This window comes from Humulus lupulus, chromosome 1, assembly GCF_963169125.1.
Source record: "Humulus lupulus chromosome 1, drHumLupu1.1, whole genome shotgun sequence".
In the NCBI taxonomy this organism is placed as follows: Eukaryota; Viridiplantae; Streptophyta; class Magnoliopsida; order Rosales; family Cannabaceae; genus Humulus; species Humulus lupulus.
The window spans coordinates 10,013,831-10,036,385 of NC_084793.1; positions in this window are offsets into that span (position 1 = coordinate 10,013,831).

Genomic DNA, 22,555 nt, shown 5'->3' on the forward strand with positions numbered 1-22,555 from the left:
TTATATTTTTAATTTTGTAGTAAAATAACCTAACTACATTTTTAATATTACATATTACCATATATGTCTTTTACCAAATTGCTATTTTATTATAAATATTTTAATATTATGGTATATGTACATTAATTTTTATTTTAAAGTAAAAAACTAATTAAACAAAACTAATATACGTATACCACTATATTAAAGTCATACGTTTCCTAAATAAATAAATAAATGATCGAAAATGACAATTTAGATAATCAACAATGTAAAATGGTCATTTCTCTATAATTTTTAAAAGGAGAACATTAGCTTCTTGATGCCAATATTTTGAGTCATTTACTATAATTTTTCGTCTAAAATATGTGCCAAATTTGGCACATGCTAAAAGTTGTACCAAATTTGGCACAAAATGTAGCATGAGCCAAATTTAGCCCGCAATAAATATCACATTTTTTAATTACTTCTTTGTCATTCATTAATACAAATTATTAATTTTTAATTTATCTTTTAATAAAAAAAATTAATTATTTTTATATATTTTCAATAAACATTAATAGATATATTGATTTTTTTTAGCTAGTTTACATCTTGTGCATTGGAGTACAAATGCAAAAAGTAAGTCAAATATATTATTGACACATATTTTGGGCTCAATTTAGCACAAATTATACACCATCCATTGGAGATGGTCTAATAATGGTGGGTACTAACAGTGCAAAGTTGAATTCTGATACTTTTGTCGCAAAAAAAAAAACATAAGTTATTTCGTCCCAAATATCTTTTTTTCATTAACTTTTATTATAAACTTATAAATTCATAATCTCAAAAGAATAACAAGCCATTCAAATAAATAAAAAAGATATCAATTTTTCTTAAACATAATCTTATATAATATATGACATTATTTATTTATTTAAATTTTATATCACATTTACAAATATATAATAAAAACAAATTAATACATTATCTAAATAAAACTAATCTAATCTAATGAGAGTTACTTTCACCTAATATATATCTATATATAATAAGTGTGTAGATAACGAAAATTCTTGGTTTTAAGGGTTTCTTATCAAAGATGCTTCTTATAAGTGTGTATATCCCAAGCCTTCATTATAAGAGGCTTCTTATCAAAGAATTGATATCCACCTTTAAGAATACCATCCCGATCCTCAATCGAATGAAATCGGACCAAAAAGACTCCATGAGTTAGTAGACTAACTCTATCAATATTCTTATTTTTCCAGATTCTTTTCAGAAAACCTTCTATAACATGTATAGGAGGGTTAGCTCCTAAAACATAGCAAACAATGGCAGAATTCCAGTAATTAATCTCATCAGCTATATCTTCATCTATAATCTTTGCACAACCCCCAATTTCCCCCATAACTTCTTTCTCAAAATGCAGAATAGGAAATTTCTGGGGAGAATTCTTACCAGTAGTGTTCTTCGCAACATTAGCAGCCCCCATTACTTCAGCAAAGGTTGCTCGAATCTCAGATCGCTGAATGATTTCACGTTCACTGGATCGTGGAGAAAGAATTATCCCAACTCCATCATCTCCGATTGCAGTAGTTATTATCGGCGGTAATTCTTTCCCTAAAGCCAGATCGTTCTCTGAAGCAGAGCATTGCAGTTCCTCTATCCCCAAAATCTGATCAATCTTCTTCGTTTTCTTGATTGGATCAGAAGAACTCGGTCCTTTCTTCTTGGTTCCCTTCTTAGTAGCCTGAATTTTCTCTGAGTCCTTTTGTAGTCTCGGTCTCCCTGCCATGGCGCAGCTCAAGTCCTAACAGAGCAAACAGAGCTTGAGTTGCTTCTTCTTGACCCAATTCTTCTTGTTATGGTTCAACTTGGTTTTAAGGGTTTTTTTATTTTTTTAATATTAACTTTAACTGAATATTCTTATATTTAACAAAATATTCTTATATTTAACGGTGGTTTGTAAACACTTAAACTTAAATAAAATAAATAATTAAAAGAGAATATTTTTGAGATATTTTACCATGATAATTATTTACAAATAATAAATAATTAACAAATTAAAATAGAATATTTATTAGATATTTTACAATGATAATTATTTAAAAATAATAAATAACTAAAAAAATTAAAATAATATATTTTTTTAGATATTTTATGATGATAATTATTTAAAAATAATAAAATCATATATTTTATAAATTAAATAAAATTGAATTAAACTTAAACTCACTTATTAGAATAATATCATATTAATCATATAATATAATCTACTGTCAATTAGCAGCAAACTGCTTTTTTTTTTTTTAAAAAAAAAAATAGCAAGAAACTTAAATTTAAAATTCACGTATAATATTTAATATATTACATTAAATATATAATATATAATATATAATCTCTTGTTGTCACTCCAAAATTTAAAAACTAGAAGAAACATAAACTTAAACATAAATAAATAAATTATTTAATTAAAATATAATATTTATTTGAAATTTATATGATATTAATATAAATTTAATAAAAATAATTAATAAATTTTATAAATAAAACTAAGCAAACGACGTATTGTATATTGCATGTAACTAGTATATATATATAGAGATCTTGTTTTTAGAGCACTCACATTGGGTGAGCTATATTACCAAAATATGTAAAAAATAGCTAAAACTAACAAAAATGGGGATACATTGGATGATGTATTTTACAAATATTTTTAGATATAGCTACAGTACAAAGCTATATTTAATGTACACTATTCATCCTTTAACCCAATATTATAATATTAAAATATATTAGGATATTATTGATAGTTATAAAAAATATTTTAAATGAATAAAAAATATTTGAAAATATAATATTTAAATGATATAGAGAAAAAAATAGAGAATCTGATGTATGGTAAAATGTAAAACTTAGAGGTAAAATAAAAAAATGTGTGGTTTGATGAGGTATTTTAAAGGATGAAGTAGATCACCGGATGGGAGTGCTCTTAGGAGTATAAATTATTTAATTATAATTTTTTGGATCAAATTTAACATCGGATTTAGCTAATTGTTGTATTAAAATGATCCGACATAAAGTTTCAAACATCATATATAAAGTAAAATGTATTTTAAACATCTTAAAATTTTCCGAAAGCAATGAATATAGACGATCGAAGTCGTGTTTAGTTTTTGACGAGAAAAAAAACTAAGGTAAGAGTTGAAAAAAATAAATTCAACCAAGGAATGTTTGACTTTGAGTCTTATTTGCGCGTGTTGTGTTCCCCATTGGGTGTCGGAGACTAATATTTAAGAGTATACAGTGGGCTTGAATTCTGTGTTTCAAAGTCATCATAAACTATATACATTTATATATGAACAGTTTGTGGTGTAAAAGCTTGGCACGTTGATAAGCACATAAATTGAGAAACATATGAGAACCATTGCAGCCTTCGTTATGAGATGGTTCATAGCAGCTTCTGTAGTCATGTCAAATTCAATATACATATGTTTGATTGAAGATCGAGTGTTGTGTGGATTCAAATCCAATGACGACCTGACTGAGACTGTTCGACCGCGTAATACTAAGTTGAACAGAAAGCAGTGAGTCTCAGGCGCCGTGCTCGAACCTCTTTCTTCTCTCTTCTGCACAAAAGACTGCTCTTAAGTTTCAAACTTACTGATTAGATAGATCACACATGACACATATAAACACACCAACAACATTTTCAGGACTCGAGTCTACTGCTGGGATTATCAACTATTCTATAAAAATATCTCTCATCTACTTGGGCCCACCACCCTACACACCAATATTTAAAAAAAAAAAAATTAAAAAAATTATAATACTTTTTTTTTTTACATGGATGATAGATATATCACTATCTTAAGATAGGAAAGCTGTGGAACAAACTAGGGCAAAAGTTAGGACCACAAATTATACCTATATGTACTAATTGTTTGAGAAATTAAGAGGAAGGAAAATATATTAAATTTGATTATTTGATGATTAATTTTGTACCATTTTATTATTATTTTAAAAACTTAAAAATTAATTAGTAATAATTAGAGTAACTCATTTAATATTCTCACATATTTTTTATGCGAAACATTTATAGTATTGGAAATTTTTTTGGTAGATGCTTTAAAAAGAGTCTTATTGGTGGGGTTCTTTTGTGTTCTCAACCCGTGAATAGTTTTCGGCGCGATTTTTTTTATAACCGTGTATATTGTAGTTATTTAGAGCATTCAGATAGCACTTGATTTGCACTTCTACCACAAATTCTATCCAAATGAGTGTCAGGACAAGTTATCTGTGGTGAGTAAAATTGCAGGAAAAAAAATATAGGGTGTTTGGCAGTTTTTTGTTTTTAAAAGCTAAAAACTTTTCTATTTTTAAAAAAAATAAACAAATACAAGTGTTTGGTAATGTTTTCATAAATTTTTTAAAAACAAAGATATAAAAAAATAGAAAATTTTGATGAGAATAACAAATAGTTTGTTGACGCCGTTTTTCGTCAACAGTGAAAGAAGAGCACGTAAACAATAACTAGTAATGGCCAATTAAAATATGACAATACACAACACGATTTTTTACGTGGTTCAGCAATTAAATCTGCTTAGTCCATTAGTCTCTGTTATTAAACTCAAGATTATCTCTGAAAATTCTTAAGCATGAATTCTTAATTCTTCAGAGTTTTCTCTCAAGGTTTAGAATTTTTCGTCCTTTACAATGGTGCATGACCTCTCTATTTATAGAGAAGGATGCAGAATACTATCCCACATATTTTGGGTAGTTACTCTTTTTGTGTAAATAAATTAAATGGATTTAAATGCCTGTAATCCGATATAAAAGGAAACGTTCCCTGAAGACCAGGGGGCGTATAACTAATCAAATAATATCCCATGATTTTATGGGATTTACAATAATAAATGCCGAACACGTCCCTTATAGACAACACTTGTAGATATTCAAGGTCATTATCATATATCGCCAAGCCCTTACTCTACCAGGTTTCTCATCAGCTTTCGAGCTAATGACATCTCCCGAGGTCACATGGCTTTCGAGATCGTACGTGTGTCAGGCTCGGAACCCTTGATCCGAGGTCTTTCCTGAGGATAGATGCGTCTCGGAGCTACCCTTCGAGATCGTGAATATTTCGAGGCCACCACATTCGAGGTCGTCTCAGTCTTGTAGGCTCGATATTTAGTCCTGGAGCATACTTCAAATTTTACGAGTCCATTCGTTGCGAATCCAGCTTTCGAGGTTGCATTTAACATGGCTTGAAATCTGGGTATAACATCTTGCCCCCTCAAAAGTATTTGTTCGAATCCTAAGAGAAGGAAACTTTTGAACTACTTTCTTCGGGAACCGTACCGTCATACACTTGAAAATGGACACGCGTTAGTTGGGTATTGCTCATCTACGACACTTGAGTACCTTGGAAACATGCCCACGATCATTCGTCTGCCACCTTTTCGGCACCATCTTGTCATTGACCCCTGACCATTGGATTTTATGAGGTATCTAGCCAATGGCCCAGATTAATCCTCTTTATCTCTTGCCTTTACTGCCCAGCTCAACTATAAGTTGAACAACGAGATCCACTCGAGCAAGTCTCATGCTCAGGAGGCGAAGGATCTCCACCTCAAAGCAAGCGATGATCTGAAGGCAGCCAATGCAAAGCTTGATGCAGGAGCTAAGGAACTTGAGGGCATGGCCTCCGAGCTTGGGAAGCTGAAGGCTAAGCTCAAGGAGCTTGAGAAAGAGAATGCCGAGCTCGCGGATCTTAAGAAGGAGATCACTCGGCTCCAGGAGACCAACAAGAAGCTCAAAGATGAAAAGGTCGCCACCTTTGACATTATGGAGGATGAAAAAGCTCGTCTCCTTGCTGAGTACAAAGAGAAGAAGGACCAGGCAGTTGACTCGGCCATGTACCGAATGTGGGCCAACAACGAAGACCTGGATACCAGCTTCTTAGGTCCTCACGAGGCGACACTTCTTGGCAGGTGGAATGCCCGGCTTGAGAAGGAAGAGGCTGCTCGGGAGGCCGCTTCAGAGGGTGCCCAGAAGGATAGTCATGCTATTCGTCCTGAGGAGTCCGGTGCTGCTGATACTGAGAAGGCCAAGGAGACTCCTCCTTCTTAAATCTGATTTCGGGGAAATCATTTATTGGGGCTGCGTCCCCTTATCTTTGTAATTATTTTAATTTATGCCCACGGGGCTGATACAATTTCTCTTATGCTTTACATTTCTCAACTCGAAATATTTTGCACATTTTATATTGATGAATCATTTATGTTTATTTATTCATACAAACATAGTGTGGATTTAGGCTCGAAACTCGATGCATTCATGCATAGTTTGTTCAAATTATCCGCTTCCGACCTCATTATTCATCAAAGTTGGATATTACTTTAACAATGAACCCGAAAGTACTTATATGGTATGTAATGTGAATGGTTTGGTTATATCTTTTTTGCTTAGTTACTTTTCCTCGTCCTTGGTTTTTACTCCAAGGTTAAGAGTTCGAAACTATTTTTCTTTAAGATATTCCAGCCTCGATCTCGACTTATCCCGAAGTAGGTTTAGGTTTCTAATTATCGTCGATTAGTTTTTTGGCTGGTTTGTTCCAAACCTGTTAAGTTTGCACATCTGGTTAACTCCAAACGTTTTCTGTTTTTGATAATTCGGTTATGTCCGAACTATCTAAGCTCGCGTATCTGGTTATATCCAAATACTTTATGTTTTTGATAATTCGGTTATGTCCGAACTATCTAAGCTCGCGTATCTGGTTATATCCAAATACTTTATGTTTTTGATAATTCGGTTATGTCCGAACTATCTAAGCTCGCGCATCTGGTTATATCCAAATACTTTATGTTTTTTGATAATTCGGTTATGTCCGAACTATCTAAGCTCGCGTATCTGGTTATATCCAAATACTTTTATGTATTTGATAATTCGGTTATGTCCGAACTATCTAAGCTCGCGTATCTGGTTATATCCAAATACTTTATGTTTTTTGATAATTCGGTTATGTTCGAACTATCTAAGCTCGCGTATCTGGTTATATCCACATACTTTTATGTACATGATAATTCGGTTATGTCCGAACTATCTAAGCTCGCGTATCTGTTTATATCCACATACTTTTATGTTGTTGATAATTCGGTTATGTCCGAACTATCTAAGCTCGCGTATCTGGTTATATCCATATACTTTTATGTATTTTTTTTTATTTTTTAAGCTGATGGTATATATACCAACGATGTCCCCTTAATATCCTATGAGTGTGACCATAGATTATTAAATTAAGAGAGATTGCAAAAATAAAAAGAGATAATATATTGAACGAAATAGATCTTTATTTGATGGAATTCAAAAGCAAACAAACTAATACAGATAGAAAATCATGGTTATAGGCAACACTTTTCCTACACTACTGATAGTAAGGTCTAAGGTGTTCGCCATTCCATGCTCGCGGTACCAGACTCCCGTCCAATCTCGCAAGTTTGTACACACCGGGACGGATGATTGACTCTATCTGGTATGGTCCTTCCCAATTCGGCCCGAGCACTTCAGCTGCTGGATCTCGTGTTGCCAAGAATACGCGTCGCAACACCAGATCTCCCATTCCGAACTTTCGATCTCAAACCCTCTTGTTGAAATACCTGGTAGTTCGTTGCTGGTAAGCAGCGTTTCTCAGCTGAGCCTCTTCTCTCTTTTCTTCAATCAAGTCTAAGGTTTCCTCGAGCTGAGTGTGGTTTGAACTTTGATCGTAAATCTGAGTTCGGATCGTTGGGATTTCGACCTCGATGGGCAACATTGCCTCGCAGCCGTATGCTAGAGAGAACGGGGTATGCCCTGTTGATGTTCGAGTTGTGGTCCTATATCCCCAAAGGACTTGGGGCAATTCTTCGGGCCACCGTCCCTTTGCTTCTTCCAACTTTTTCTTCAGAGAACTTTTGAGAGTTTTGTTTACAGCCTCGACCTGCCCATTCGCTTGAGGGTGGGTTACTGATGAAAAACTCTTTATTATGCCGTTCTTTTCACAAAAGTTGGTGAACAAGTCGCAATCGAACTGGGTTCCATTGTCGGATACGATCTTCCTTGGTACCCCATATCAGCACACGATGCTTTTTACCACGAAATCAAGGATCTTTTTTGAAGTTATAGTCACCAATGGTTCAGCCTCCGTCCATTTTGTGAAGTAATCCACGGCGACCACAGCATATTTTACTCCGCCTTTGCCAGTCGGGAGAGAGCCTATGAGGTCGATCCCCCATACCGCGAAAGGCCATGGGGAAGTCAACATGGTCAGCTCGGATGGTGGAGCTCAGGGTATCGTGGCGAATCTCTGGAATTTGTCGCATTTCTTCACGTACTCGAAAGAATCCGTTTTGATGGTTGGCCAGAAATATCCTTGGCGTATGATCTTCTTGGACAGGCTATACCCCCCGGTGTGATCTCCGCAAAATCCTTCATGAATTTCTTCAATGATCTTCTTAGCTTCGGGAGGGGTTACGCATCTAAGTAATGGCATGGAATATCCCCTTCTGTATAGCTTCCCGTCCAAAATGGTGTAACGGGGAAGTTGATACATCAACTTTCGAGCCTGGTTCTGATATTTTGGAAGGACTCCATTTTCGAGATAATCAACTATTGGGGTCATCCAGGTCGGCTCTGTTTCGATCATACACACATCTTCCTCTTCTAGCTCGTTAATGCTAGGTGCTGATAGGTGTTCTATGGGTACAACATTCAGCTCTTAATTTTCGGTGGATGTGGCGAGTCGAGCTAAGGCATCTGCATTTGAGTTCCGTTCTCGGGGAACCTGTTCGATTGCGTAAAACTCGAAACACTCCAATGCGGATTTTGCCTTCTCCAGATAAGCTTCCATTCTTGTACCACGAGCCTGGTATTCTCCCAGGATTTGATTAACCACGAGTTGGGAGTCACTATAGCAATGTATAGCTCTAGCTTTGAGCTCCTTTGCTATATGAAGTCCTGCGAGTAAAGCCTTGTATTCGGCCTCATTATTCGACGCTTTAAAGCCAAATCTTAAGGCAAAATGAAATCTGCTCCCTGCGGGGGTAACCAAAATGACCCCTGCCCCCCCTCCATTTTCATTTGATGAGCCGTCGACGTAAAGTTTCCACAGGTCGTGGGCCGTGGTTATTACCTCGTCGTCGGCTATTCCAGTACATTCCACTATAAAGTCCGCCAATGCCTGTGCCTTAATGGTCGTTCTTGGGTGGTAGGTGATCTCAAACTGTCCGAGCTCAACAGCCCATTTAAGAAGTCGACCTGAAGCTTCTGGTTTAGACAAGACTTGCCTAAGCGGTTGATCAGTCAGCACATGGATGGGATGTGCCTGAAAGTAGGGGCGGAGTTTACGAGATGAATGAATTAAACTGAGCACGAGTTTCTCCATCAATGGGTATCTTGACTCTGCCCCCAGTAATCTTTTACTGATGTAGTAAACGGGTCTTTGCACCTTCTCTTCTTCTCGAACGAGCACCGCGCTTATCGCGTGTTCGGTGGTTGAAAGGTATAGGTACAGTATTTCTCTCGTTTCAGGTTTTGACAGGATGGGTGGTTCTGCAAGGTGCTTTTTCAGCTCCTGAAAGGCCAGCTCGCATTCCTCTGTCCATTCAAATTTCTTACCTCCTCTTAATAAGTTGAAAAATGGAAGACCACGATCCGTAGATTTCGAGATGAATTTGCTTAGGGCTGCCATCCTGCCAGTCAAACTTTGGACATCTTTGTGCCTCCGAGGTGAGGGTGTAACGCCCCAAACCCCAGGGACCGTTACGGTGTGCCTTGTAAACAGTGCTAAACTCGCTAACCGAGTCATTTGGCCAAAATTGTGAACTAAGTAGGATTAGCGGTTTAGGGATTAAAAACTTTGGTTAAGATGTAACGTTTCACTAGAACGTTTAGTTTATACATTGGGATCCCGAAAATAAAGTTTCAGAGTTTATTACAGAAAGTATTTACAACAGGCCGTTCTAAGCGGCAAAACAGGGTTCAACCCTAGTTCCACTTTAAACCTCGGCCGTGGCAGACGAGCAGCTGCATATGTACACATCATCACCTAAGCTCTCCAACTCAAGGATGGTCCAGCCTCCTCTTGCCTTTACCTGCACCACGTAGCACCCGTGAGCCGAAGCCCAGCAAGAAAACACAATAAAGCGAGACATAGTCTCAACAACGATCATAATAACCATTCAGGACTATTAGTCCAAGAAAATGGGTGACAATAGCCAAAAGCCACAATGATGAGCATCGCTCCTTCTAGCCATGTGACGATAGGGTCACCAGGGCTTAACTGACAAGTGATTCTTTCGTAAGTTTGATTAGGGCAGGTGCATGGTGAATGGTCACCAACATAACCTTCCTCCCGACCCTAGAGTCGTGCTATGGACAGCGTCCCTTGGCCATGTGACAAACAGTCACTGGGGTCATATACCTTGGCCATAAACATCTGGTCATAGACTAGGCAAGCGCTTATAGTTCTCATTGACCTTCCGGTCGGTCCAGCATTAATACCCCATATGAGTCATTCAATGCCGACCTCGATTAGATCTAATCTTTACTTGGCCCGGCGTTCACAACGCACTGCCACCTCTGACCCTTGGGTCGGTAAAACACGACCAGTGCTCAGCCCGTGGTGAACTTAACTAATAAGTCACAGCTTCATCAGACGGATCTGACACTATTGTCGATTCTGACTAGTAAGCCAGCGCCATACACAAGTAAGCCATGCCACCAAACATATATCACATGTTCAATATCCATAAACAAGGTATTTAGCATGCTTATTAACAGATACCAGTACCAGTAGGACCATGCGCAACCAAAGAGGCTCAAGCTCTGAACAATATCATACTCAGTATATAAAGCATGTCCTAATCACGTGCTTCTCGTGTATCATATGCAGTATATCCAGCAATCCAACATGCACTAATAACAACCATGCATGTCACGTTTAATAGTCAACCAACATGCATCAAGAATAGCCATGCATGTCATGCATAATAATCAACCGACATGCATCAATAATAACCACGCATGTCATACTCAGTAATCAACCAACATGCATCATAATAGCCATGCACGTCACATATACACAGGGTGCAATTTTCTTACCTCCGGTTCGAGTAGAAGTTAAAACAAGAACGACCTTTGAGAACGATCGATCCTTAATCCTTTGACGGTCACCTAGCCATAACCAAAACGATCTCCAATTAATGAAAATTACCAAATATAGGGTCTTAACCTAAACCCCACCCTCGGGACCTCGAAACATGCCCACATAGTGAGTAGATTCGATCCCGGCCCTTAAGGATTGAAACCCCAAGCCAAAAGCCCTTAAAAACACCCAAAACAGGGTTCTGAAGGAGCAGGGTAGCGCTACAGCGCTGCCCTTCTAGCGCCCCAGCGCTCAAGACAGAATCACAAACTGCCCAATTGAACCCTGAGTAGCGCTATAGCGCCCTCTGATGGGCGTTGTAGCGCTACCCCCAGACAGCACCATCCCTGAAACTTCCTTCTTCGACTTTCTCAATTCTAACTCGATTCTAATGCTTCCAAATCCCATTTTTGGTGCCAAATGAACCCAAAAACCATCCCCACATGTCCTAGGGACCACAACCCCAAGAACCCTAGCCAAACTCCAACCAATTCCCAAGTTTCCAACTCAAAAACCAGCAGAAACTTAACTAAGAAAACAGAGCAAAAACCAAGAGTTCTAGTGGCTAGAAACTCACCTTAATCTTGGCAACACACCCTCTTCAATGGTGGAGCATAACCCTAGCTTGGCTAAGCTTGGTTCCTTGGATCGATTCCTCAAACTGAACTCGAAAATCCAAAGAGAAAAGAGGAAGAAAATCTATTGGGAGAGAAGGAGGAAAGACTCTGTTTTTATTACTCTTTTACAGCCTTAATGGCTGATATATATCTCTTGGGGTAAAAATACCTAAATACCCTTAGGTCTAAAATGAAACCTTAGCAGCCACCAAGGGCAAAACCGTCCTTACACACCTATTTCATTAATCACAATTAACACCCTCCAATTCCCGCTATTCCCAATATTCTCAAACACCAATAAGCCATATCCCATTACCCTTTACTTTCCGGTAATGCTCTAACCATTAAATTCACCCCGAGACTCACCCCGAGCCCCAGACTTAAACCCGTTATGACTAGACCGAACACTTACATCTCATGATCGTCTCATGTCGATAGCTCGAACCAATCCACCTTATAATGTGGCTATATTAATTAATCACAATCATCCACCCAAGATATACAATTACACCCACAGTGGCCAAATTACCAAAATACCCTCACAATAATAAATTCTCCCATATGCATGCACTCACCGTCATATAATAATATAATTCACGTAAATATGCATATAATCATGAAATACTATAATAAATCAATTATGGCCCTCCCGGCCTCCTAATCAAGGTCCTAAACCTTATTAGGAAATTTGGGGCATTACAGAGGGCATGTCAATCAGGGCCTTGATCTTGTCGGGGTTAGCCTCGATTCCACGAGAGTTTACAATAAAGCCCAGAAATTTTCCTGAAGACACCCCAAAAGTGCACTTCTGAGGATTTAGCTTCATGTTATACTTTCTGAGCACGCCGAAGCACTCTTCGAGGTCATCAACATGGTTCTTGTTGAGTTGAGACTTGACAAGCATGTCATCAACATAAACCTCCATGTTGCTCCCTATTTGTTCTAAAAACATCATGTTTACGAGCCGCTGGTATGTGGCTTCAGCATTCTTGAGCCCGAATGGCATGACATTATAGCAGTATAGCCCTTTATCCGTGATGAAGCTCGTATGTTCTTGGCTGAGGGCATGCATGGGAATCTGGTTATATCCATAATAAGCATCCATGAACGACATCAGGCCATGCCCCGCCGTGGAATCCACGAGCTGGTCAATCCTTGGTAACGGAAAACAGTCTTTTGGGCAAGCTTTGTTGAGGTCTGAGTAGTCAATACAGGTTCGCCACGTCCCATTGGGCTTTGGGACCAACACCGGATTGGCTACCCAGTCAGGGTAAAAGGCATCCCTAATGAATTGGTTTGCCTTTAACCTGTCAACCTCCTCCTTTAGTGCTTTCTTTCTGTCTTCGTCCAGCTGTCTTCGCTTTTGTTGCTTCGGGGGGAAGCTTTTGTCTATGTTCAGTGCGTGGCTTGCTATATTCGGGCTTATCCCCACCATGTCTGAGTGTGACCACGCGAAGACTTCCTGGTTTTTCTTCAAAAAGCAAATTAATTGCTATTTTGTCTCATCTTGGAGGTGTTTTCTGACCTTCACCTTCTTCGAGGGATCAGCTTCCTCGAGCTGAATTTCTTCGAGCTCCTCTAAAGGTTCGAGGTCAACTTTCTCCTCGATCCTTGGATCAATCTCTTTGTCAATCTCTAAGATCGTTTCGTCTTTGTTTTGTATGATGACGAGTGCTTGTGCGCTCGTCTGTTTCTTTCCTCTCAAGGAGATGCTGTAGCATTCCCTCCCTGCTAATTGGTCTCCTTTCAATGTCCCGACTCCGCTAGGGGTTGGGAACTTAAGGGCAGATGCCTTACTGATGAAACTGCCCCCAGCCCAACCAGGGCGGGTCTCCCAAGCAGCACATTGTAGGCTGATGGTAAGTCTACTACTACGAACTCCATCATCTTGGTTGCCGAGACTAGGTAGTCTCCCAAGGTCACGGGGAGCTCGATGGATCCCATGCAGGCGGTTCCTTCTCCTGAAAATCCATACAAAGTAGTTGCACACGCTTTCAGGTCGCGAAGGGAGAGTCCCATCTTCTCGAGGGTTGCTTTGTAAAGAATGTTGACTGAGCTCCCATTATCTATGAGAACTCGGTGGACCCTTTTGTTGGCCAACTGAAGAGTAATGACCAGCAGATCATGGTGAGGAAACTGGACATGGGACGCATCTTCCTCAGTGAAGGTTATTGGTTGTGTCTCAATCCTCTGGCTTTTTGGGGCCCTAGGTTCGGGTTCATAAGGAGACCCGTCCCCGGTCTTCAGTTCATTAACATATCTCTTTTGGGCGTTCCTGCCCACTCCTGCGAGATGAGGCCCTCCCGAGATGGTTATTACATCCTCTCCATCTATCGGCGGGGGCCTGTCTTCTTCCCGAGCTCGGGAATTATTGTTTTGTGTCGTCGGAGGTGCGGCTACTCTCTGGCTCGCAGCCGCCTGACTAGTACTCTGGTTTTTGACATATTGCCGGAAGTAACCTCTCAAGATCAATCCTTCGATCTCGTCCTTCAGTTGTCGACATTCATCGGTTGTATGCCCAGTGTCTCTGTGAAATCGGCAATACTTACTGGAGTCCCTCTTGGATTTTTGATTTCTCATCGGGTCCGGACGCCTAAAGGGGACCTGGTTTTCATTAGCCAGGTATATGTTCTCCCGAGACTCATTGAGCTCGGTGTATACTCTATACACGGAGAAATATCTCTCCTCTTTCTTTTTATTTCCTCCCTCGGCTTCGGGGTTACTTCCTTCGTTCTTTTTCCTCTTGGAGGGGTTCTCCATGATAGGTTTTGGAGCTGCTGGGTCCGCCGAGGTTGAGGCAGAGTTGACGTTTATCGTTGTAGTTTAATGCTGGGAAGTCGCATTGAGCGTTGACCTCGCTTCCTCTACATTGACAAACCTCTGCGCTCGTCTGTTAAACTTGGTTATGGACCTTACCGGTTTCCTTTGCATGTCATCCCAAAGGGCACTTCCCGGCATTACGCCGACTCGGACAGCCATTAGGTGCCCACTGTCATCCACGTCCCGAGCTCGGGCGACTTCCAGATTAAACCTTGTTAAGTAACTTTTTAGTGTTTGGCCCGGCTGTTGTCGGACGTTAGTTAAAGTGGACGCCTCTGGTCTGACCCCCATCATTGCTCTGAACTGCTTCTTAAATTCTTTAGACAACTGCTCCCAAGAAGTTATCGAGTGTCTCTTGTATTTTTCGAACCAACTTTTGGCAGGTCCTGTCAATGATGCTGGAAACAACATGCACCTGAGCTCGTAACCCACGTTACTGGCTCTCATGATGGTGTTGAATGTGCTCAGGTGACTGCACGGGTCGGTCTTTCCTTCAAACGTTGGGACGTGAGGGATCCGAAACCCTTGAGGAAATGGAGTATTGGAAATATGAGGAGCAAACGGTTCGAGCTCCTCGTCAGAGTCTTCATATCGATCATTCCTTTGCTCGTTTTTCAAAAGCTTAAAAGCCTTTTCAAGTTGGTCAATTCTTTCTTGGACTGGGTCCGCAAGAGGCACTGTTTGGAATCGGCTGTCATCGATCACAATCCCAGGCTCGCATCTCCGTAAGGGATCTCTACGCCTATTCAAGCGATTCCTCAAGTCCGGATTTGTTTGGTCACCATTACCCCGACACTGATTCAGGTGATCTCGCAGGTCGGGACGATTTTTGCGGCTTCCAGTATTCTTACGACCTTGGTCATGCTTACTGATCGACCTGGTATCTCTGGAATCATCACTAATAAAACTCGTTTCTTGGTTATTCCGTGATGGATTCTTCCCATGTCGCCTCGTCTCCGCCGTGCGAGACCGAGACATTTGACTATTCTCAGATGGGGCCTCTCTCCGCTCCTGGAAAGCCTCCCCATTTCCTTGTCTTCCCCCCGCACGCCCTTCGCTCTGATCTCGAACAGGTTGAGCGTTCCTGCGGGGGGGCGAAGGATATCTTATGGGTGATGGAGGGAACCGTATAGGCGACGGTGGCTGCCACCCATGTCGCGGCCTGGAGGGTCCAGAATTTGCCCGAGATGGGTCGGTCGCATTTGGTGAGCTCCCAGGTATCTGAGTCCGAGCCTCTGCAGGGGTTCGGTTATTCTCAGTTCCTGCAGGCACTTCCACAGGCGGGTTAGCCGGGGCCCGAGCCCGAGTATTCCTCTGGGGCCTAGGTGGAGCGGATGGCTCTGCTGGTGCCGAAGGTTGAGCCGGCCTCCTTGTGGCAGCGTCTTTTCGTGGACGCCCTCGGGGTCTACGGGGAGGAACACGCACGTCCCTTGGAGGAGGGACTTGATTTTCGCGCGGAGGCGGGGGCTGAGCCACCTGCGCCTCTGCGGCTATCCTTGTCAACTCCTCATTCCGTTTGTTGGCCTCTGCCAACAGCTGCTTCAATTGTCAGTTTTCAAGTTCCACAATAGGAACATACAGCTTAGGATTGTAATACATATCCTCATCTCTTGGTGGAGGAGGTGGTCCCCGGGAATCAGAAGACCCACTTCTCTCTTCAACATCCGGGTTCTCCATTGGCTGTTTTCCAGGACGTCTTGGGTAATTTTCTTCAGGCGTGTTCTGATTGTTAGTGGCCATGAATTTTTCAGGGATGAATGCTTAAGGCTCTCAATGAAAGCACCAAAATGTTGACGCCGTTTTTCGTCAACAGTGAAAGAAGAGCACGTAAACAATAACTAGTAATGGCCAATTAAAATATGACAATACACAACACGATTTTTTACGTGGTTCAGCAGTTAAATCTGCCTAGTCCACGAGTCTCTGTTATTAAACTCAAGATTACCTCTAAAAATTCTTAAGCATGAATTCTTCAGAGTTTTCTCTCAAGGTTCAGAATTTTCCGTCCTTTACAATGGTGCATGACCTCTCTATTTATAGAGAAGGATGCAGAATACTATCCCACATATTTTGGGTAGTTACTCTTTTTGTGTAAATAAATTAAATGGCTTTAAATGCCTGTAATCCGATATAAAAGGAAACGTCCTCTGAAGACCAGGGGGCGTATAACTAATCAAATAATATCCCATGATTTTATGGGATTTAAAATAATAAATGTTGTTGACGCCGTTTTTCGTCAAACAGTGAAAGAAGAGCACATAAACAATAACTGATAATGGCCAATTGAAATAACTGATAATGCACACGCTTTCAGGTCACGAAGGGAGAGTCACATCTTCTCTAGGATTGCTTTGTAAAGGATGTTGACTGAGCTCCCATTATGTATGAGAACTCGGTGAACCCTTTTATTGGCCAACTGAAGAGTAATGACCAGCGGATCATGATGAGGGAACTGAACATGAGAGGCGTCTTCCTCGGTGAATGTTATTGGCTGTGTTTCAATCCTCTAGCTTTTTGGTGCCCTAGGTTCGGGTTCATAAGGAGACCCGTCCCCTGTCTTCAACTTGTTAACATACCTCTTTTGGGCATTCCTGCCCCCTCCTGCGAGGTGAGGCCCTCCCGAGATGGTTATTACATCCTCTCCATCAATCGGAGGGGGCCTGTCATCTTCCCGAGCTCGGGAGTTATTGTTCTGCGTGGTCGAAGGCGCGACTACTCTCTGGTTCGCAGCCGCCTGACCAGGACTCTGGTTTTTGACATAATGCCGGAAGTAACCTCTCGAGATCAACCCTTCGATCTCGTCCTTCAGTTGTCGACATTCATCGGTTGTATGTCTGGTGTCTCTATGGAACCGACAATATTTACTGGAATCCCTCTTGGATTTTTGATTTCTCATCAGGTCAGGGCGCCTAAAGGGGACCTGGTTCTCATTAGCCAGATATATGTTCTCCCGAGACTCATTGAGCTCGGTGTATACCTTATACACGGAGAAATACCTTTCCCCTTTCTTTTTCTTTCCTCCCTCAACTTCGGGGTTACTTCCTTCGTTCTTTTTCCTCTTGGAGGGGTTCTCCGAGGCAGGCTTTGGTGCCGCTAGGTCCGCCGAGGTGGAGGTAGAGTTGATGTTTATCGTTGTAGTTTCAGACTGGGAGGTCGCTTTGAGTGTCGACCTCGCTTCCTCTACATTGACAAACCTCTGCGCTCGTCTGTTAAACTCGGTTATTGACCTTACCGGTTTCCCTTGCATGTCGTCCCAAAGGGCACTTCCCGGTAATACGCCAGCTCGGATAGCCATGAGGTGTCCACTGTCATCCACATCCCGAGCTCGGGCTACTTCCAGATTAAATCTTGTTAAGTAACTCTTCAATGTTTCGCCCGGTTGCTGCCGGACGTTATTTAAGGTGGACGCCTCTGGTCTGACCCCTACCATATCTCTGAACTGCTTCTTAAAGTCTTTAGACAACTGCTCCCATGAGGTTATTGAGTGTCTCTTATACTTTTCGAACCAACTTTTGGCAGGTCCTGCCAATGATGTTGGAAACAACATGCACCTGAGCTCGTAATCCACGTTACTGGCTCTCATGATAGTGTTGAATGTGCTTAGGTGACTACACGGGTCGGTCTTTCCTTCAAACGTAGGGACGTGAGGAATCCAAAAACCTTGAGGGAATTGAGTGTCAGAAATATGGGGAGCAAACGGCTCGAGCTCCTCATCAAAGTCCTTATATCGACCATTTCCTCGTTCATTCTTTAAGAGCCTAAAGGCTCTTTCGAGCTGATCGATTCTTTCTTGGACTGGGTCAGTAGAAGGTGCTGTCTGGAATTGACTGTCATTGATAGTGATTCCAGGCTCGCGTCTTCGCAAGGGATCTCTACGCTTATTCAAGCGATCCCTCAGGTCCGGATTTGTTTGATCTCCATTCCCCGACTCTGATTCAGATGATTTCGCAGGTCAGGACGATTCTTGCGACTTCCAGTATTCTTACGACCTCGGTCGTGTTTACTGACGGACCTGGTCTCTCCGGACTCATCACTGGTGAAACTCATTGTTCGGTTATTTCGCGATGGATTCTTTCCACGTCGCCTCGTCTCCGCAGTGCGAGACCGAGACGTCTGACTTCTCTCAGATGGAGCGCCTCTCCGCTCCTGGAAAGTCTCCCTGTTTCCTTGTCTTTCCCCCGTACACCCTTGATCCTGATCTCGAACAGGTTGAGCATTTCTGTGTGGGGGCAAAGTATATCTTATGGGTGACGGAGGGAACCGTATAGGCGACGGTGGCTGCCACCCCTGTCGCGGCCTAGAGGGTCCAGAATTTTCCCGAGATGGGTCAGTTGCATTCGGTGCGCTCCCAGGTACCTGAGTCCGAGCCTCTGCAGGGGTTCGGTTATTTTCAGCTCCTGTAGGCACATCCACAAGCGGGTTAGGAGAGACCCGAGCTCGAGTATTCCTCTTGGGCCTAGGAGGAGCGGATGGCTCTGCTGGTGCCGGAGGTTGAGTTGGCCTCCTTGTGGCAGCATCCTTTCGCGGACGCCCGCGGGGCCTCCGGGGAGGAACATGTACGTCTCTTGGAGGAGGGACTTGGTTTTCGCGCGGAGGCGGGGGCTGAGCCACCTGCGCCTCTGCGGCAATCCTTGTCAACTCCTCATTCCGTTTGTTGGCTTCTGCCAATAGCTGCTTCAGTTGTCAGTTTTCAAGTTCCACAATAGGAACGTACCTCTCAGGATTGTAGTACATATCCTCATCTCTTGGTGGAGGAGGTGGTCCCCGGGAATCAGAGGACCCACTTCTCTCTTCAACATCCGGGTTCTCCATCGGTTGTTTTCCAGGACGTCTTGGGTAATTTTCCTCAGGGGTGTTCTGATTGTTTGTGGCCATGATTTTCTTCAGGGATGAATGCTTAAGGCTCTCAATGAAAGCACCAAACTGTTGACGCCGTTTTTTGTCAAACAGTGAAAGAAGAGCACATAAACAATAACTGATAATGGCCAATTGAAATAAAACAATATAAACACACGATTTTTACGTGGTTCAACAGTTAAATCTGCCTAGTCCACGAGTCTCTGTTATTAAACTCAAGATTATCTCTGAGAATTCTTCAGAGTTTTCTCTCCAGGATCAGAATTTCGGTCCTTTACAATGGTGCATGGCCTCTCTATTTATAGAGAAGGATGCAGAATACTATCCCACATATTTTGGGTAGTTACTCTTTTTGTATAAATAAAATAAATGGCTTTAAATGCCTATAATCAGATATAAAAGGAAACGTCTCCTGAAGACCAGGAGACGTATAACTAACCAAATAATATCCCACGATTCTAGGGGATATACAATAATAAATGAGGATTACATCTCGTATTTATAAAACTTGTAGATATTCAAGGTGGTTATCGCGTATCTCTAAGGCTTTATCTTCCCCGGCTTCCCGTCATCTATCGAGCTAGAAACATCTCTCGAGGCCACATGGCTTTCGAGATCGTATGTGCGTCGAGCTCGGGACCCCTGATCCGAAGTCGTCCCTGAAGATGAGAGCGTTCCCGGAGCTATCTTTCGAGATCATGAATACTTCGAGGTCACCATACTCGAGGTCGTCTATGTCCTGTAGGCTCGGCATTCAATCCTGGAGCATATTTCCAATCTTAAGAGTCCACTTGTCTGCGAATCCAACTTTTGAGGTCATATTTAACATAGCTCAAAATCTAGGTGTAACATCTTGCCCCCTCAAAAGTATTTGTTCGAATCCTAAGAGAATGAAACTTTTGAACTACTTTCTTTGAGAACTGTACCGTCACACTTTTGGAAATGGACACGCGTCAGCTGGGTATTGCTCATTTTTGGTACTTGAGTACCTTGGAAACATGCCCACGATCATCCGTCTGCCACCTTTTCGGCGCCATCTTGTCATTGATTCCCATCCGTCCGATCTAGCAGGGATTTCATTCAACGCCCCGGATTAATCCCCCTTTTTCCATCTATATATACGAGACCACAATCTTCATCTTCATTTTTACCTTCGTTTACCAAAAGCAAGAAAAAAAGAAAAAAAAAGAAACCAGAGACCTCCTCATAAAAAATTTCCATTCTGTGCATGTTTTCTCGGCCAAAGAAATAAAGAAACCCCGGTCTGTTCGAGTCCGTGAGTTCGTATTTGCAACCTCTTCTTCAATCGACAATCTCTCTGCAATCGCCATTATTGTGTAAGTATGCAATCTTTGTTTCCCATTTTGTCAGTTTTTATTCAAACTGTTCTTGTTGTGTATGTGTATATACTAGTTTACATCCTTAGCATAATATGATAGGAGGTTTTGATCCGATAGGCTCTAATGCTTTTTAGACTTCCATACTGGATTTTCATCACTGGCTTATACCCAGTTTTCATATTTGAGTGAGGTTCCAATTTTCTGGGTTTTGAAATTTTTAGGCGACGTTTCTTGTACACCAAGTTTTCGAGTAAAAAACATGGGCCTTGATAAATGCACGAAACCCAAGGCTGCCTTTCCTGGTTAACCGCCACTTTCTTTTCCCTTGATTTTCGGGATTTTCAAAAAATTATCCACGCTCCTTTCTTTTTCATGGAACGCACGCCCTGCCTCTTCGATAAGGGTTTTAATATTTAGCTTGCTTTGCTCCTAAATCCCCGAGCTCATAAGTTCGAGCTCGGAACTCTTGCATGCATGGCCCTCACCATTTTTTCTTTCTCACTAGATGTCACAGAATCTGGAAAGATGGTGGGGGTCGTTGCTGGCAATCCCTTACGAGCCAAAATCTCCGAGCCCAGAATCGATGTTCGCCCGGAATCAACGTCGGATAAGAGAATATGAGCTTGCGCGCGAGCAAGAGGACATTCGAGCTCACTACCACTGCCAGATAGACGAGGTCATAGAGGGGAAAAGGAGAGTTCTTCGGGAGGCCCTCTACCCGGAACCCTATTCAGGGCCTAGGCCGATTCCTCTCGACCCTGCATTAAAGGTTACTGTCGCGTTCCCTCCGGGAGAGCTCAAATTTTCACTAATGGGGGAACCTTCTTCCTCGCAGCCGAGGAGAGAGATGTTTGAGGCCGAGCACTACTGGAGCTCGGTTACCACAACTAGTCAGATAACTGACATCCTGGCCTTCCACGGCCTTAGCCTGTCAGGCTCCTTGAAGTGTCGACCTCCGGCCAACCATGAACGAAGCTGCTTCGCCCCTGGGAGCCGCGACGCCAGTGTGAAATATGCGGCCTGGAGCCAGGAACATATGAGGGCAAGAGCTCTGTTGCCCTTGAAGTCTTTTTTCAAGGACTTCACGGATTTCATTGGGTTGGCCCCGTTCCAACTCAACGCCAACTCTTACATGGTACTGTCTGCCCTGAGGTCCTTATACCACGAGATGGAGTGGAAAGGACCTTCGCCTCAAGAGATCTTGTATCTCTTTTGTCTGAAAAGTAACCCCTCCCGAGCTCGGGGAGGGGATGGCTTCTATTACCTCTCAAGCTATCCCAAGGAGAAGAAGGTCTTTGAAGATCTTCCCAATCATCCGCCCGATTTCAAAAGGGCCTTCTTCTGGACAGATGGTCTGTCCCCGTCTCAACACTATTCGTTCAGGCGGATTCGTAAGTATTCTTATTATCTTTATTTTCGTGCTCGTGACTTTAGCTCTTAGATCCGTACTTAGTAGAAATATGTTGTCTTTCAGCCAATTTTCAGCGTCCCACTCCCGACGATACAATGAAGGAGCACAGAGAGACCCTGCTCCAACTCCCACATGGCAGGAGGTCCCTCTTATACCTTCTACACGAGGATAAGCTCCGAAAGTGCGGACTTTTGGGGGAGGGCCAGTCCACCTTTGACTGGTCCAATATAAAATATGAACACTGGGAGCAGGTGCCACGACCCACAGGCGCCCTTCCTCCGAGGAGAGAAACGAGGCCGCCACCTCCAGTTTGCCCGAGGAGTCTGCTGTCTGGGAATGAGGCTAATGATGAAGCCTCGAGCTC